We start from the raw sequence: 19,092 nt of genomic DNA on the forward strand, positions 1-19,092 counted from the left end.
CTAAGACTACAGCATTCCTGTTGGTGATTATTTAGATGCTTTTGTGTCTTTTGCCTGTCTTTTTGTGGATATAGAGGAATTTTGTGTTTCCATATTATTAGTAATCTATGCATTGTCTGAAGGATCCATCTTGAAGAGTTGTGAAAACATCTTGCAGTCTGCTATGCTATTAGGAGAGGAAAGGTGAGAAGGTTTACTGACCAGTAATGACATTTTAATAGACATTTAATTGCAAAACAGGCTTGGGTCACCAGAGGGTGTAATTTGGGATTTCAAAGGCAAAGTGTAGTAAATCCACCTCTGAGTTAAAGTGTGAGTATGAAGTGGACGAAACAACTTTTTGTTATTTTTTGTTATCCCCTCTGCCCCTTTTTCTCCTCCTCTCCTTTGGCTTCACAAAAATCCTATTTTTGATTTGAGTCAGGATGGAATGTACAGAATTGTACTAGTTTTGGATGGGATAATTAATTTTATGGTATACTTAATTTTCTTTATAGTAGCTGCTATGGGGTTATGTTTTGGATTTGTGACCAAAACTGTGTTGATAGCACCGGGATGTTTTGGCTGTTGCTAAGCAGTGCTTACACAGAGTCAAGGCCTTTTCTCCTTCTCATACTGCCCCACCAGTAAGTCGGCTGGGGGTGGGCAAGAAGTTGGAGGGGACACAGCTCGAACAGCTGACTCCGACTGACCATATGACACCATGCTCAAAAATAAAAGCTGGGGATGTTTGGAGTTACGGCATTTGTCTTCCGAGTGATGAAACTCTGCTTTCCTGGACATGGCTAAGCATTAGCGTACTGATAAGAAGTAGTGAGTGAATACATTATTTTGCTTTGCTTGAGCATACAGCTTTTGCTTTACCTTATTAAACTGCCTTTATTTTATCTTTCTGATTCTCTCCCCCATCCCAGCTGTGGGGTGCCCAGCTGTCTACGGGAGGTAACCTACAACAAATATGGTCCATATATTATTCCTTTTTAGCACTGAGGTATTTTTTTTCTCATTGCCGAGTAATAAAAATTATTTTTTTTTAAATTCTCAAGTATATGATTTGTGAATTACTTCTTGTGAGAACATCATCACGTGGTTGTGAGCAAGATACTGTCATTGGCTGTGGTTTTTTTTAATGTTTAATCACTTAAGTTTTAATGTCTGGTGATAAATTGATTTTGCTTTGATGTTCTGAAAATGAAATAAAAGTACATTAGAAAATTTCACTTAGCATGATTGCTGATGACACACAATTAACTAATTATTATTTAATAATGCACTAGTGCTGCTCTACTAATAGAACAGCTCTAGTTTACTGAAAAGCTGAAATTCAGAACATTTATTTCAGGTTGTTAAAATGTGTGCAAACAAATAAGAATTTGAAAACTTTCCATCCTGTCTTCCGAGTTAATGGCTACCATTAGTGTTAAAATCATATTTGTTAGGATAAAGAAGGTCTCTTTAATCTCTTCCATGGCAAAAAAGGGCAAACTGATGTTTCAAATGGAATATTTTTTCTGAGATGTCACAGTTCATAACACTTTTTAACAGGTATTTTCAATGATTCACTATTGTTAATAAATTAAACAATTCTCAATATGCTAGGGAGACTATTTCTGCTTGCTTTTTTCAGAGTCTTTGTTAATGGAATTATTCCCAGGCCTTTGATGAATTCAAATAAAACACTGTTCCTGCTGGCAAAGAGATAGTTACAGATAAAAGACTACCCGTGTTGCCTGTAAACTGGCGGATAGGCCAATTTCCTGAGTACCCTAATTAGATTTGCGTAATTTGGCCCACTGCTTCCTGAAATAATGATTTAATCTAATTAAGATTCTTTCACAAGATATCTTTTAAATGAATTAATTAAGGACTTTATCTCCAAAGCCCAGAAATTAATATCACCAAGAATAATATTGGCATCTTATGCTAGAGTATCATTTTAGTGTCCCTATAAAATGCCTCTGCTTCTAACCTGTGCATAGTTAAGTGATTAGGTGAAAAACATCCTCTGATTTCCCACCTTCCTTCCTGGTAATCTTCCCTAGGCAAGGTTTGCAGTAGAACAATGTGTGTAGCTCTCTGCTGTGAAAATGGGGTGTAGTCTTCCCCGTCTCATAAAGTACCATGAACACTAAGGACATCTATGTGCGAATGAGAGAATAAATTATTATTTGATATTGCTGAGGAAATCTAGCTCTTTGTATGATAAAGAAAAAAAGAAAAGGTAAATTACTATTACTGATCTATAATGATGTGGTACTGACTTGGCTAGATTGTGCGTTTTTGTTGTTGCTTTGTTCGTTTCTTTGTTTCCCAGTACAGCCATTAAGTAGCTTGCAATGACAAAATAATATTTCATAACTTGGATGTCAATCATAAATCTTTTCTGCCTATTAAAAGGAAGCTCACCAGCAGAATGAAGAATGATACCTTGCTGAAGTCACTGGACAGTATGCATTCAGTAATTGCTACCTGTTGCTCAAGACAACCTTCACTGACATGTTGAGGTCAAATTAATTTGACTGGATGAAGAACTGGAGAAGAGTTCATGGCTTTTAAAAATGATTATACTAGGTGCCAAGTCTCTCTTACTTTGATCTTTAGTCTCAGGTGAAAGCTGAATGTACCCGTCTGTATAAAAAGACTCTGTTTCAGATCCAAAGCTCAGTGGATTCAATAGAGAAAAAAATTAATTTCAACAAATTTTAAATTATGATAACGAATAGAGGAAGAATGATCTTTAGAAGTTCATACTGTATTATTTTAGCCAGGGAACTGAATAGGTTAAATCTCCTGAACAAAATGCCTTCTGTAAATTAAGGAAAATACACCCTGTTTCAGAAATGAATTTTTGGGTCTAGCTGATAATTACAAGATCCTTGAATTGAAGACATTATATGAAGAGAGACATTGTGAACAATACTTATAAAAACAATTGTAGATTCCATCTGTAATGCAGAAAGCTGTCTTATATGAGTAGTTTCAGAAAGTGCAGAGGTTATGTCTCCGGAGGAGACTTAAGGTGAGTGAGTGATAGACTGCAACAAGTGTAGGACAACAGAACACTTATGGTATCTGTAAACTCAGAGTTTCAGTACCTGCATTGGTGAGACTAAAGTGTTTGTACCAGAACAGATGACTGACAATGGTTGACATCTCTGGAGATGCAGATGAAAACCAGGCACCATTTTCATTTGAGATTATTGTGTTCACTTTGATGAGAATTGTCAGAAGGCCCAATTACAGCCATACAGTCTGCAATACTGTACCATTTTACGGGAATGTCATGGTCAATTGCAGTAAATACTGCACCAAGCTCTAATAATGTCAAAGCCTATGATAATTTATTAATCTTAATGGTGAAATAATCTCTGAGTTAGACAATAAGACTGTCTATATTGTGTCTATGCTGATGTGAGGACTGGGATCTATCTGGAAAATTATCGTATAATTGTTTTTTCCAGTCATACTGCCAGTTGTATTTTTCAGAGATTTTCAGTCAGTACTCTGAAAAGGATTATATGCATTCAACTGTCTTCTGAGTATATTTCTAAATATTCACTATAAACATTATTTTTAAAATGGGTGTTATTATACATGAGATTATAGTCTCTGAGACAATGATTAGACTTACACAAAATGTGAAGATAAATTAATAGAAAAAAACCTATTTTCGTTAACATAACATAGCTATATAGCTATTAACAGATTTTCAGATTCTACCCTGATAGTAGGATATCATCCACTCACAGCCAGTAGTCATTAATGGAGTTTTGTTAGAGCTAATTTACACAAAAAAATGATGGACTGGTTCTTGCAGAAGTGCTGACACCCAAAGCATCTAGTTAAGTACAGTGGAACAAAACTGAGTCAGAGTCTGTAGTAGCTGCATTAGCGTAATGAACATATTAGGATGTTCATATGTAGGATAGTAAGACCAGAGAAAAGATTCTTTAATCAAGCAGAGAACTGAAAAAACCCCTTTACACACTGAATCACACTGCTCGTCCATCCTTGGTCACATGCTGTGCTGAGTGTTCACTTGCAGCTTTTTTTTGGTTCTACACTTTGAGCTAAAGATGGCTTTGTTAGAGACAGTGAAGCCTCGTCATTGCAAAAAAATGCCAAGCTTTATACTCCTTTACTGTTCCTACCTAATTTATATTGTAAATCTTACTTTACTGATAAATGAGTAATGTTAATGATACATATCTGTACAGAAAGCCGTATCTAGTATCTAGCTGTGATAAAAATAAACAACAAAAAAATCCCTAAAGACCATTGACAGCTACTGAAACTATATCTTCCCTAAGCTGGAATTTTCAGCACAAAGCACAGAGAGCTTGCTGTGTGACAAGTACTAGCCAGAGGGCAGAAATGACTGAATTTACCCCCTCACAAGTCATGGACCCTAATTTCCTGGTTATGATTATACATTCCCTCTGCTACCCTCTCTATCGGATGTGGTAGCCTCTGTAAATTCATGGATTGTCCCCCAGCAGCATATTTCTTGTCTCAGTCAAATCCATTTACATGAAGGCTCCCTGAAGGAAAATTCCTTTTCAACATGGAAGAGGATCAAAGATGCTGCAGTGAGACCAGCCTGACCTGGAGAGTGTGGCCTGGGAGCACAGCCCGGTGCCTGCATACAGCTCCACTGTGATCGATGTGCTAGAAGATGCTTGTCCATTTGCAGTCCCATGGACTTGACTGGGAATCCAGAGGGATTTGGAGTTTTATTTTGGTATATCATCACACTGTGACTTTAATCACTGAAAAATACTCTGAAATCTTGCAGCATAGTACCTTGTAGCTACTTCTGTTAAGAGACTGTGAGCAGTAGCCAAATTGTTCTCAGGAAAAATCTACTGTTGAAATGCTTGTATTAGGTTTACCCTTTTTATCACACAAATCTGCCCAGATATTTGAATAAATTGATTTCCTGCTCCTGGCTGGATTTGCTGAAGATTTATGCTAGTTGCTTGTCAGTGGAAATAATTGTTCTAAGTTAACTTGGCTTTTTTTTCAAATCAGTAAATAGAGACAATTAATCTGCAGAAAGCATATATCTCTGCTGTTGATTCTACCTCATTTATACTCCCTCATTATAGAGACCCTATATAAGTGTGCAACTAAATTTCCATGGTTACCAGAACACCTGTGAGAACGCATTCATACACTTTCATATTAACAGATATTTGAATTTCAGGGAATATAATCTGGATATCTCCATGACAAACTAATTATTTCAGAAAAAGTATTTAATGAGAAAAATGACTGGAGTTTTTATTGACAGTACATATTGATTTCTATAACTAAACCTAATGGAAACTGATGTTTTCAGATCCTGTTTTTGTGTCATCTTCCTCTAATCAAAATTTATATTATTAATTTTATATATTTTTTAAAGATACTCCATCACTTTTTCTCGCTTTACTCTGAAATGTGACTTTGGTTTTTTATAGTTTTTTAGAGGATTTGGAAACTGCTTTGGTGTTTTGTAAACATTGCTAATCATACAAATTACTTACACAGGTACATATCTAAATTTAGATTTTTAATCTCCATATTAACATTTAAATATTGATTCAGTGTTTCAGTATTAAGATCTAATTCCTGAAAAGCTTCATCCAGTAACTACAGCTTGTCAGTGCTGTGCCTGCTTCATCTAATTTGCTTATTCTCAGAAGTCCTGCAAGTCCTTTCCTGACTGGAAAAAAATATATTTTCCTGCATTATTTTATTCTTTTACTACAGCAATCTATTATTGCTTTATGAATTCACACAAGCTTGTCTTTCCTAAAAGCTTAGATGCCTTGATTGCTGGAAATATTATAGAGTCATAGAATAAAATCATAGAATCATCTAAGTTAGAAAGAACCTTTAAGATCATCGAGTCCAACTGTTAACCCAGCACTCCCAAGTCCGCCACTAAACCATGTCCCTCAGCAACACATCTACAGGTCTTTTAAATACCTCCAGGGATGGTGACTTAACCACTTCCCTGGGCAGCCTATTCCAATGTTTGGCAACCCTTTTGCTGAAGAAATTTTTCCTAATATCCATCCTAAACCTCCCCTGGAACAACTTGCGGCCATTTCCTCTCGTCCTATCACTTGTTACTTGGGAGAAGAGACCAACCACGACCTTGCTACAACCTCCTTTCAGGTGGCTGTAGAGAGCAATATGGTCTCCCCTCAGTCTCCTTTTCTCCAAACTAAACAACACCAGTTCCCTCAGCCACTCCTTATGACTTGTGCTTGAGACTTTTCACCAGCTTTATGGCTCTTCTTTAGACATGCTCCAGCACCTCAGTGTCTTTCTTGTAGTGAGGGGCCCAAAACTGAACACAGTATTCAAGTGCTGAGTACAGGAGGACGATCACTTCCCTAGTCCTGCTGGTCACACTGTTCCTGATACAGGCCAGGAATTAGAAAGTAGACTGAATTTTATTCATTGTGAGTCTTGATGGCGAGGCTATTTCTTGTGAAGATACAAAACATCTGAGAGAATAGTTCATATATTGAAAACATCTGTGTGTAACAATAGCGGTGCTTTCGTGTACACTAAATGAAATTATAACAATACAGTATTGTAGTAATAGACTAAGCTAAGAAAAAAACCATTTCTTCTATTTTCCTGTTACTGACCATTAAAAATAAGCCATATTTTCAGCTGCCTTCAAATATCTTGCAGGACAATTTTCATTACATTTTGTGTTGTGTTCCATTGCTGTTATAGTGTGTAGTTAATGATCACGTAGGTGAAGATTAAGGAAGAAATATTTTGCTTGAGAGCTGATATTAAAGCCTTAATAAGAAAAGAATTATCTTAATGTTGCAGCACAGCAAACAGTAAGACTCTTCTTTTAGAGTTAAAAGGAACCTTCTCGACCTCCTTTGATTGCTGAAATTGAATCAAACCTCATGGCCTTTTCTGTGAATTGTGGGATTTTTGTCAGGGAGTTTAACTTTCTAAATTGCTTTGCAGAAGAAAAAATCTTGAATTGTGCTCACAGGAATGTGAAACTGAGCTAACAAATAGTGCAGTAATCAAAAAAACCAAAAAATAACTCAAAAAACAATATCTGGAGACCTGGAAAGAGATAGGAACAAGAGAAATGCTGTTGAAAATAATCTTGATATCTTCCTGGAATGTGACAGAGTATCGTGGACAAACTGAGATGATTGAATATCCAATTTCTGTGTCAGAATACCTTTAAACTAACCAATGACAAAGCAGCTGTTTCATAGTAACCTATTTTCAACAGAAAGCCACTGGAATAACAGTATTTTAAAACAAAGCAAAAAAAAAAAAAACAAAACAACAAACTTTCTTTCAGCCACCACAGGGCAAAACAAGTAGAGAAGGAAACGAGAGTTTGATCCCTCAATTTTATTGTAATTGTTGTTTTTGTACATGGGGGACTTTGTGATTTATGGAGCATATCCTCTCCTTCCCTTTGATCTTCTGTATATAAGGCCAACTGTGAATCAAAAGGGTGTCACAATTTTCAGAAAATCAGCCAAGTAAGAAAGAGGAAATGATGGCCTCTCCTGAAAGAGAGATGACTCAGGCTGAAAAGCCAAGCTGATAGCTACAGTATGGGACACTCAGTTGTTCAGAGACCATGCTGAGGGCAAAAAGACTTCGTAAGCTCAGAATAAAACCCCTTATATAAGTAGAGTTTTCCTTTTAGATTTCTGTGCTGACTTCAGATAAACTTTCTAAGGTCACAAATTTGTGTGTCTGGCTTTCCCAAGATTTTTGAAGCTTTGTCTAGGTAAGCAAAGAGTGAACAGGTGATAATGCCACACATAATGCCTCGTGTTTGCAGTTTTTCACTTGTCTGCTTCAAGAAGATTATTTTTGGCCTTACTTTTCTGTTATGACTTCCTATCAGTCTTTACAGATTTATTAGAGAATGTATTGTTGTTCCTCTCTCATATTCTGTTTTTCAAGTAGTCATACCAAGGACCTTTCTGGGATAACACTGATTATTGGAAGGAATCTCTTCCCTCAGTCCACTGCTTCAGCCAGCTCTTACACTGCCCCAGACAGCTAATTTTGGACAGTTTCTGGAGCTATATTTACATGGAAATTTGGAAATGGCCATAGTTTTAGGGATCATCAGCATACTGAACATCTCTCTGTATCTGCACTCTGTATCTATATCTGCCTGTCCTGAACTTAGATCAAAGAGGCTATTCTCACCCTATGTTTTCCAGCTGACGTGCTGTTTGCAGTACATGCCTCTGCAAGTGACTCGGGTTTGAGCTCTTCTGTAAGTCTAAAACCTCAGGCTTAAAAAAACAGTACGCTGTCACAAAGGAACAAGTTTATTTAAGCAGTCTCTGTTACTCACTCTCTCTTTTACACACTACTTGATGTTCTGCTGACATTCACATTCCTTCCTTTTACCCCCCTCTCATATTGAAAAGTTCCTTTGGTTTCTTAGGAGGTAGTCTTTATTCCTCCACAGATTGTTAATGGGAAATAATTTTAACTCTTCTCTCACTGTATTTTGCCTGACTTAATAAAATTATTAACATATTTTTTCATGTTAAATGTTTTTTTCTTCCTGTCAGGATGGTACTGGAACGTCTATGCATGCATTTTTGTTTTCATGCACTGACCCTTACCTTTCATATAAACATATAGCTAAACAACTGCAGTATATAACATTAAAAAAAAAAAAAATCATTCAACTTATTGTTAACTTTTGACTAGAACATCATAGCTGGTTCCTAGTTTTGAAATTATTGACATCTAACACCATTCAAGAACACTGTGGTCCTAGCTTTAGCTGTCTGGGTTGTAACAGTACAGATAAACAAATTGAGTGTGTAAAGTAGGTGGGTTGTGCATGTCCAGGCAAGAATGAATTTGATTCTTTTCATCGGGCAAAAAGTTTCATCATACCATTCAGCACTGCCATAAGCGGGAGCTGTCTGAAAACTCAGATCTTTCTAGTCTACTAATAAGACCAATAAAATGGCACGCACTGAAGTCTTGGCTGAAAAAAAAAAAAAAAAAAAAAGTCCTCTTCATCCTATCAAAAAGATCAGTGATCAAAGTGAGAAATTCAAAGTTATATCCTAGATGATAAACAGATTTTCCTTCTCTGCCTGGGAACTAAACCTTCAGAAAGCAGCCTCCTGTGGCATGTGACGTTTGGCTTGAAAAGTTTGCTGTTCTGACCACCAGTGTTTGATGCAAATATAAAATGATAGCTAATGGAGTTTTTCTGCTGATGTTTCTGCAAATATTTCAAAGTTCTTAGAGGACTGCAGAACAAAAGATCCTTAGGGTAGTGGACAAGCCAGAAAAATAAAGGGGAAAAATTCATTTTTAGAGAAGCTAATATGTACGTGTACCTATTTCTATAAGGCCTGTGTATGTATGTACATATATAGTTTTTCAATTAAGAAAAAGCTTGAAATAGTTGTTGTTCCATTCGTACTATCTTGGAATACTAAAAAGGCAGGGCATTTACTTTGACACCATACTTCCTCATCATAATCACTACTCCACTCTCAGAATCGTGTATTTATTCCTTGTGATCACATTAATTTTAGGGTTCAAAAAGATGGTTACAATGTTGTGATTTCAATTTACACCTATGAATTACAATTTTATTGGTGTGAAAAAGTAACATCTATCATAAAACTTTTTTCCTGTTGTCAAATTCTGTTCCAGAAGTAACAGAAGACTGAAACTGTTATTGTTCCTGTATTGCTTTACAGATGTAATGCTTGCCTATATTGAGGATCTAGCACGATTTTGCATCAATCAATACACATAAACCACTTTTCATAACCTTTAATCAAATGAGCTATATTTGTGCAAAGCACTATTAATTAGTATGCCTAATATGCACAGACTGTGAGCAATGCAAACAAAGCCAGAGCTGTTTTACCAAGCAATATCTTCTCCTTCCTCCTGGCTACATTGTTCTGGATAAACTGGGAAGCTGAGGTTGGCCTAAATATTGGCCAGGGTAGAAGCCAGACTTCAGTCAAGGGACATTTAGGAAGGAAAGGAAAATTCTCCAGCAGGAGAATTGCCCTCACTTGCCAGCTGGATGCTTGCCGATGTTGCTGGGGGGGCAGCTGCCTCTGCAGGGATCCAGAGACCATTTCCAGAAATTCTCATTGATGTAACCAGGCTCTGGGATCAGATTTGTACCTGGAACAAACAGGGCTTGTGCTAAATTCCCCTGCAGGATTGTTAAAAATATAAAGTTATATGTAATATCTGTAACAATATAGTTGCAGTGGTAATCTGATGAAAGACTTCTGTAAAAATTTTGGGTCTGCCTTCTTGTTCAAGCAATACTGTTCATATGCCTCTAGCCTTTTGGTGGGGTCAAGAAACAAGAAGTCATGATGATCCTCAAAAGACCTTCTTTTCCTGCATCGGTCCAGTCAAAGCCTCCTTCATCCTGAGATGAAATTCTGTTTACATTCCCTGTTATAAACTTTCAGGTCATATGCATGCTATCCATAATATTTCCAAGGGTCATAGGAAATAAAATACAATGGTAACAATGTAGTTGCATATAATTTCTGTAGAGATAATATAAAATATTTCCAGGGATGATGTAGGTCCTCTTTAAAAGGTGTTATTCAAGCATGTTGAAAGAAATTGGTTTCTGCCTTGGACAGTTAAAAAATAAATGGAAGTAAGTAAATTTGTGCCTTATAACTGTCAAGACTTTTAATGCTTTTCTAATACAAAATAAACATCATATGGGAGTAAATCTAGATATAGCCGTAGAACAACTGACAGGCAGCTAACCATTTCACAATTACAGCTAGGGTATTTTAAAGCTGTTGTGGTCTTCAAGACTGGTACTGACAGTCACTGTGTCAGTTATGTTGAGTAAGACTCCTAATGTGAGACTTGATCTTCCTTTGAAAAATCACTCTTCTTGAATACTAATACCTGAAGCTGAAACCATGTAATTACAATGCCCTTTCCCTACTTTATAGTTCTTTAAGTGGTTAGTCTATATGAGTAATCAATCACAACTTCAAGACACTATTCACATGGACAATTAAAACATAAAGAAAATGAAAGGAAGTGAAAGTATAATTTTCAATCAATTCTGATAAGTATATCGTAAGTGGATTTAGATTCTAGTAGCAGCCTCTGAGGGTAAATTTTTATAATTCAATTAATGCACCCGCTTTCAAATAAGCCAGAGCCAACTTTTGCATATAACGTGGATAATAGTTTATGGAAATGTGTATGTAAGCCTATGTTCCCTTCCACATATAGATAGCCAATTTTCTTTATGAGGTGTATGCTATGTACACCAAAAAAAAGACATAAGTTCATATGCATTCCTTTGTATTACTGTAAGGCTTAATAACTTCTGCCATGGATCTTTATGAATGACAGATCAATAAAATTATTTATTAAAAAAGAAACTTTAATAGAAGAATAACAGAGTTAAAAGTGTGCACTAAAGTGCATTGTCAAAGGGATATAGTTTTGTTCACTGGAAAGGTACAAAATATGTTATGCAAAACTGAAAGGTGGACTTCATGTAACTTCAGACACTTTAAAGACTTAGACAAACTTTTAGTAAAGTTAGGCAATTTTGTGCTACCTTTGTTGTCAATTGAAATAGGCAGATTTGGAATTTCATCTCTCCCTAATGTAGACTCTAGAATAAATCAATAGACTCCTCCTTTTGAAGTTCCTATGCTTCTTCATCAACTAGAAAGGAAGACTAAGGATGTCTGCTTAGATGTTGATGGCTACGACACCATAATGAATCTCACTGCAGGATTCTGTGATGGAAATATAGGATGAGTAAAACAAGTGACAATGTGCTACAGAACAAACATTGACTCAAAATCTATGTTTTCTTTTTTAAGCCATTAAATCAAACAACATGCTTTTGCTCTTGTTTGTCTGACATCATATGGTGTATCATCACTTCTGCCATCCATTTATTTCTCTGCCATCACAAGAATTTGTCTCTTATACATATTTCTTTGCAGAAACCATCCTGTTCACCATCAACAAACAAAGCAAAAGAGAAAAAAACAAAATAAAAGGCTTTGCTTAAAAGGCTAGTCCTTGATAGTCTTCCTTACTATGCATGCTATATCTTTAGGATTGACTTTTTATACTGTACTTGTATCTTTTCTTCCTTCCAGATGTTTTTGAATAGACCTATACTTTGCCTGATAAAAAAAATCATCTCCAATGAGCTAGTGTAGTGATAGCTTCATCGTCCTTGCTTCTTTCTTCCACAGGTAATATAGCTCTTTTTTAGTACCTTTCAGCAAGATTTCTCTGTTGCTGCCCTCACTGAGAAAGGTCTGTAGTCCTCATTCCATCTTTAAACTGGATGATTGTCTACAGCATATATTCAGTCCATCTCCTAACGATGTCCTTCCTTCAAAGAAAACAGAATAGCCTGTTCTTTATGATGTACAATGTAGGTTGATTTTTTGTTCTGATTATTCTTATAACTCTGGATTAACAACTTGGCCCAATAACTGTCAAAACTATTTGCACAGTTATTAGGATGCTCACAGGAGCATCTTGACACTGGAACAACGTATGTGCTGTATTCTATGTACTAGCTTCTTACCTTTGTGCTTTTATTGACTAGGGAGGGATAAATAGGATTTCCTAACTGATTTTTTACTTTGAAATACATCTGACATTCAAGACTCTCTTTATGGCTTCTACTTGTGTCAGTTCTCAGCCCTGGCCCACCTTCTGAGTGATCCTTCCCCTAGTCAGGCTCTTGGCTGGTGGGTTTTCATGCTGAGGCTGAGTGATCTTCACCCTTCCGACGCACTTGCTTCACATGCTTCAGCTGGATTGAACTGATATTTTTAGACCTTGACTCAGGTTTCCTTCCTGCTCCTCTAAGCTCTCTATAACTTCTCTACATTTGTTACAGGTTCAGACACGAAGCTGACCACTGCTGAAAGGCTTCTCTATTTCAGTGTGAAACCCAGTGAAAACAGTAAGCTCACTCAGGGCTAGTTCTTCTAATAGGATCAGAGTGTAGCTCCAGGCAAGAACAACAGTATAGCTTTTCCTGCAGATAAGGAGAAAGAAATGCATAGAGAAAGCTTTTTTAAATAATATGGGAGGTTTAGTTTGGTGGTTGGGGTTTTTTCCAGGTTCCCAGAACTAGTATTCTGGTTTTGTGCGCTGCAAAATTACTAAGATTCAATGCAAATACAGTTCATTCAGTGGAGAGCTTGATGAATAGATAACGTCAGGATGTTTAAATGTAAATGGCACAATCACAATATGAGCAGAATATGAGAAACTTTTCAAAGAGCAGTTTGGGGCAAAATGTGTTGATGGGTTTTTAAAATATGAGCCAAGCAATTAAAATATAATGAAAATACACAATAATTTGAATGACATATTTTTAGTGACTGGATTTGTGAAAATGCATTATCATAAATCTCCTTTATAACATAAATTATGTCAGTTACCAACTGATGCACAATTACATGTATTTCAATTCATCAAGATTTGGAATTCCTATTAACTGACACTGGAGTTTTTAAAGAAGGAGAATAAAGTGCCCAATTCTATTGAATTTCATTGGCATTTTTTCACTTGATCTCCTTTGTGTTTTGGTTATTGCCTAAAATAATAAACTTTTAAAAAATACATTAAACCTTGGGAACTATATGAACACTTCTTTTGTTTCTGAATATTTCAACACCATTGAAATATTGTGGGAGACGAAGGAAAGGAGGAGAGGATAAAGAAGGAGAGAACAACGTGGGGATAAATGGCAATGGGAATAAGTACATTGGAGCAAACTTTTAAATAATAGATATTTGCCCATGATAAATATTATTCTACTAAAAAAAGGAACAACCAGCACTGCTAAGGTCAATGATATAGCACTAGAAGTAACCTTGGTAACATCAAATTGTATGTGTCGGAATCATATGAACAGTTTCTCTTATTCTAATGTAAAATATGAATAGAACATCAGGGACTTGGACCAAATTGAACTCTAACCATTGAGAAGGATGTTGAATCATACTAAAATTAACGTATTTAAAAATTCTGTTTTTAAATGTGATAAAATTAATAAATTCTATTAAGAAGATTAAATGTTTTATAAATAAAAAGTTTCAATTAAACATAAAAGTCTGTTAAAACCTAAAAACTAGGAATTGCTGAAATTGTTGAGGTCAATTATATATGACACCCACCCTTTTGATGTGGACTGCAGAAGGATTTATGCATATAGTTTTCCATGGGAACTTATTTTCTGTGCTTCTAATGGTTCAACCTCTTAGGAAGCCTTCTAGTAAAACTTCTGCTCTTTCAATCTGAAAGATTCTTTCTATACTTTTGTCTCTTTTTCTTGTTCTTGCTGTGTCCCTGAAGAGATAGATGGGGGGAGGAAAAAACCTTTGATCCCTTAAGGTTTGCAGATACTGACATAAAGGTCTTTGTTTGGTTCCCAAAACAGCCTCTCAATATCACCCACACATGCCCATATTTAGTATTGTTTTCTTTAGCATCTCAAGCTTCATCTTAAAATAAAAACAAATTAAAATGGAAAAATACTTTCCATAGTTATAAATTTATTAAAATTTATATATTTTTTAAAATTTATAAAATGTATTTTTTTGTTTATAAATTTATTTTGGGATGAAGAATGTGTCTTCTATTTTTTGTGCCAAAATGGAGTATCAAGAAAATAAATTTATTCCTCCTCAACCTAAAGTATATATTACTTTGAAGCCATACTGAAATGTTTTCTAGAAATAAAATATTCATGTCATGTTTTTAGACATTTCAAAAATCTTCTTTCTATTAAATTGTAGTTGTTATACATAAAAGCACGATTCCAAAATTTAAATTCCAGAGACAAAAATTCACTTTTAAATAAAATATTCCAATTCCATGGAACATTAAAAAATACTAAACCAGTCCTTTTCAAAATCTTTCCTTAAAATTTTCATAGCCAAACAAGAGTTTAGAAAATTTAATTTGAGTAAGTGATTTAGTTCACTATGAAATGCCATTTTGAGGACTTTCCTGCTTGTTGAAGACATTCACTTCATAGTATCAGCTAAATGCAAATCAATGTTTACCCAATCATTCAGACATTCTGTACAATGAGGAATACTCTAATCCCAGCACTTTAACTTTCTCTTTCCCACTGTTTTGCCTCTGGAGGTGAAGAAAAAAAAAAAAAAAAACCTACCAAAACCAAAAGTGGATCAGCTTTCTAAATAAAACTTAGTTTGGAAAAGTTAAATCTAAGAGTGAAAATATTATGAAGGATGAAGGGAAAGGGTGAAGATGAAGAAGGTTACAAATGTTCTCACTATAACACTCTGCTTCAAAAATTTCTCCTGAAAGTTTATCTCTAGCATCTCAGTTTCCAGAGAGAAGAAGGAGGTGATGACAGATCATCATTACTAATAGAAGAAATGCATTGATTTATTGTGAGGCATGTTTGGGTTGTATGTCTAGTTTTGTATATGCCATTTCATGATGATAAGAAATGTAATACTTTTTTCCATGCTGAACACACACACACATACACACACACACACAAAATAGCAACAACAAAGCCACAAAACTTCCCAATAAACAAATTAAAACTGATGTAATAACAAAAAAAAAACCCAAACACACTCCCCTGAGACAAAATGGATCCTGAAAGTGAGCAGGTCTAAACTAAGATTAGAAGAGAAAGAGCATAAAGGAATGGAATTACTTTATTGAGATAAATATGCAGTGTAATACACTAAAATAAAAAGAACAAAACCAAATCTTAACAATATACCCTTCATATTTTCTGACTTAACTGGCAAAGATGCTGTATATCAATAAGGTTTTAAACAGTCAATAGCTACAGTCTCCCGCTTTCTATGATAGCTTTCATGATTTCTAATAAGAAGTTAAAATGTATGTTTGCTATTTGAGATATGCTGTGGTAGATTTCTCTGGTGCAACTCATAATGCTTTCTAAAAATCTATCTAGCAGCAATAAAAAGTAATTTTAAAAACTGATGTTTTTTTTAATGTCCCTCTAACAAAATGACATTTTATATTAAGTAATAAGAAGGAATCCAATGTAAGTAAACAAGAAAAATCTCTAAAGATCCTTCTGATGGATCTTGTATAAGGCATGCAGGAGAAAGGGGCCAATGGTCCAATATTACATAATATTATCAAGGCTACATTTTGATAGATGAGTAGAAACCATATGAACAACTTTATTCCTCACAAGATTCACAGAAATTTGTTTCAGTAATTGCCCATTGTCTTCAAAAGCCTCACAAGAAATATCCAAGGATCATTTTAAAATGCATTTAAGATTGTTTTGTAAAACTGCCAGTACTCTGACATGCTGAAACTCAGCCTGTTATTGTCTCAGCAGCCAGACAGTGCTACAGCACAGATATCATGGTGAAGAGAGAAGCTTTCAAATGTAAAGGAGCTGGCTCAGATTCTGCGCAGGCAAAGAAGAAAGGAACATTAGATGTAAAATGTTCAGGTAAATTATGCCTTGATGAGGTGCTAGTAACGCAGAAGGGAGACTGGCTTGGAGGATATGCCACAGGCTGAGATGTTTGTGTCATTAGGAGAATTTCCTTGAATCTGGAACATAAAGCAGAAGGACTAACTCTATGAACTTCTGAGAGTGAAGAAAGGAAAGGATACATGGCAATATAATAGAGATAAGGGAAAGAACGGGACCAAATGAAAAGATACAATTCCAGTACCCAATTACATGATCCTTTGGCATCAAAGTCTGCAACTTGCACTGGTCCCAAATGCACATGATTCAGTCCCTATGTGCTGTTAAGTTGTATCTGAAAGGGTAAGGCATCTTAGATCTTAATCAGTATTAGCAGCAGTATGACAGGCTATTTTTTTGCTTGACACTTCTGCTAATTCCTAGACTTGATAATAGCTTTCTTCCCCTATGACACAAAATACTTTTAAAATGATTGACACTAAATGTTATTATACTGTTAGTGGACTCAGAATTAATTTTAATCAAAAGCTGTAGAAATGCTTTAGTTGTGTTTCCAATACTTTGTTCCAGATTTCAGAGATATACCAAACTGGTAATTTATCCAATTTTACTGCATATGCATATTTACTGCATTTGATACATTATTCAATATCTTCGTAGCAAGTGTAGAAATTAATATCAGATCTGAAACAATACTTTTTACAAATGTTAAATAAAGTATTTAAGAACTAAGAAAAAATTCCCATTTTTGACAGGAAATCTACAATTCAAAAAGTGATCTGCCTCAGAGAATGAAATAATGACTATTTAAATCTCTTCTGGACTCACTGGGCTGGATTTTTCATTCTAGTTACATGATGTTTAGTACAGGGTCAGTCAGCAACAGAAGCCAGTTGCTTTATTTTTTCTTTTGTTTGGAATCAGCTTGGATATGGACGAATCTTTCATGAGCCTGTTCCAGGAGTGGGGCATCAGCAGCATGATTCACCTGTGGCTTATATTGGCTACATCTACTGTACAGATTCAGCAGAGAACACCACAAATGGTTTCCCTATGCTATATTCATACATCAGTTATCCCTGCAAGAACCCTGTAGGGAAGGTAATTGCGATTCTCTCCATGAGTAACTTCTTTCTTTTCCTTTTCTTCTTTATATTTGATATAGATCAGTGATCTGGGGATTCAAAAATCTCCACTGATTCCTTCCATTTAATTTGTTTGCCTTTGCTCTACAAGAGGTAGGGTAATAAGACAGGGAGCAGTAGAAACAGTGAGACTTCATTTTGTACATGTGCTTATTGAAACTATTGCTGCATTTGGGAGAAGAACAACTCTACCTGGTGTAGATTCTTTGTTTTCAACAGATGGGAACTTGCCCTACAGCCTTTGTCTATGCTACAGAGGACTCTGTTTTACCAAAAGTGGTGAAACTTGTAGGAACATAGAATTTTTTGAAACCTCTGTTTCTGTGTTGAGCTAGATGGAGACTGGCAAAGTTTCTAAAGAAATCAAGAGGAAAATGCCGGTGGAAAGATAGAACCTGGTCACCTGAACTGCTTGTCCCTGAGAAAATGAGCGGAAAAGCAGCTACCCACCACTTATTTTCACCATGGTTTAGGGCTTAAAAATATTAATGAAATTTCTCTCTTACTTTCAATTATTTGCTACATTTCAAGTTGTTGGTTTTTGTTTTTTTAATTTTCCAAGTTTTCATCCGAGAGTAGAGTTTTCCGTAATATGAAAAGCCAGTCAGGATTTTTGATATCTAACTAACTTTCCAGGATCAACCTTGACTCACTTTACTGTGGCTTTGACACAGTGCCAGCTGAAAATATTGAGGATACTTCCGTGAAAGTGATATTAAAATAAATGGCATATGGATATTTTAAATTATATGACATTATTTTACATTGGTTTGAAAATTGAATTCCATGATTTATATATCTACATGCAAAAAGCTCTCACTGTAGTAGTTAACAGCCATCCAGAGGGGCACAAGTTGACTCAAATCTTATAAAGTCTCCAAAAGGAATGTATGAAATTTCTGAATTTTTGTATCAGTATGCTAACAAAATTCTAAGCAGAGAGTTCTCAGGCTCAAAGGGACTTACTGTGGAATTCGTGAAAGTGGTATTTCAGAAGAAAATTTTCTGACAATGGCAAGAAAAAGTATTATTTACCTACTAGTCTCAGACAATGTACACTGAATGCAAAAAGGCTCAACATTAGAGAATAAGACCAGATAGAAGTCTCTCTCATTCGCTATATGTGACTTAAAGATGCTTTTGTTTGGATGTGGATTTGCTAAGGAGGCTTAATACCATACGGTTAGACTAAAATATGATTTCTAATTTTACTTGTCAAGAATTATTACCTGACAATTTTTTTCTCAGTGTTCTGTCCTGCTAAATGTTGTAATATTCTCTTCCTAGCTATTTACAGTCACTTGCTTTGCCCTATACAGTGTATTTGAAACTTAATCATATTAACTATAATTAAAACAAAGATCACAATATAATGTTGTTGGTTGGGCTGAGTATTTGTTGTTTCTGAAGTGATTCATTAGAGAATCTTCTCCAATAATA

Source organism: Numenius arquata, chromosome 2 (genome assembly GCF_964106895.1).
Source record: "Numenius arquata chromosome 2, bNumArq3.hap1.1, whole genome shotgun sequence".
Lineage (NCBI taxonomy): Eukaryota > Metazoa > Chordata > Aves > Charadriiformes > Scolopacidae > Numenius > Numenius arquata.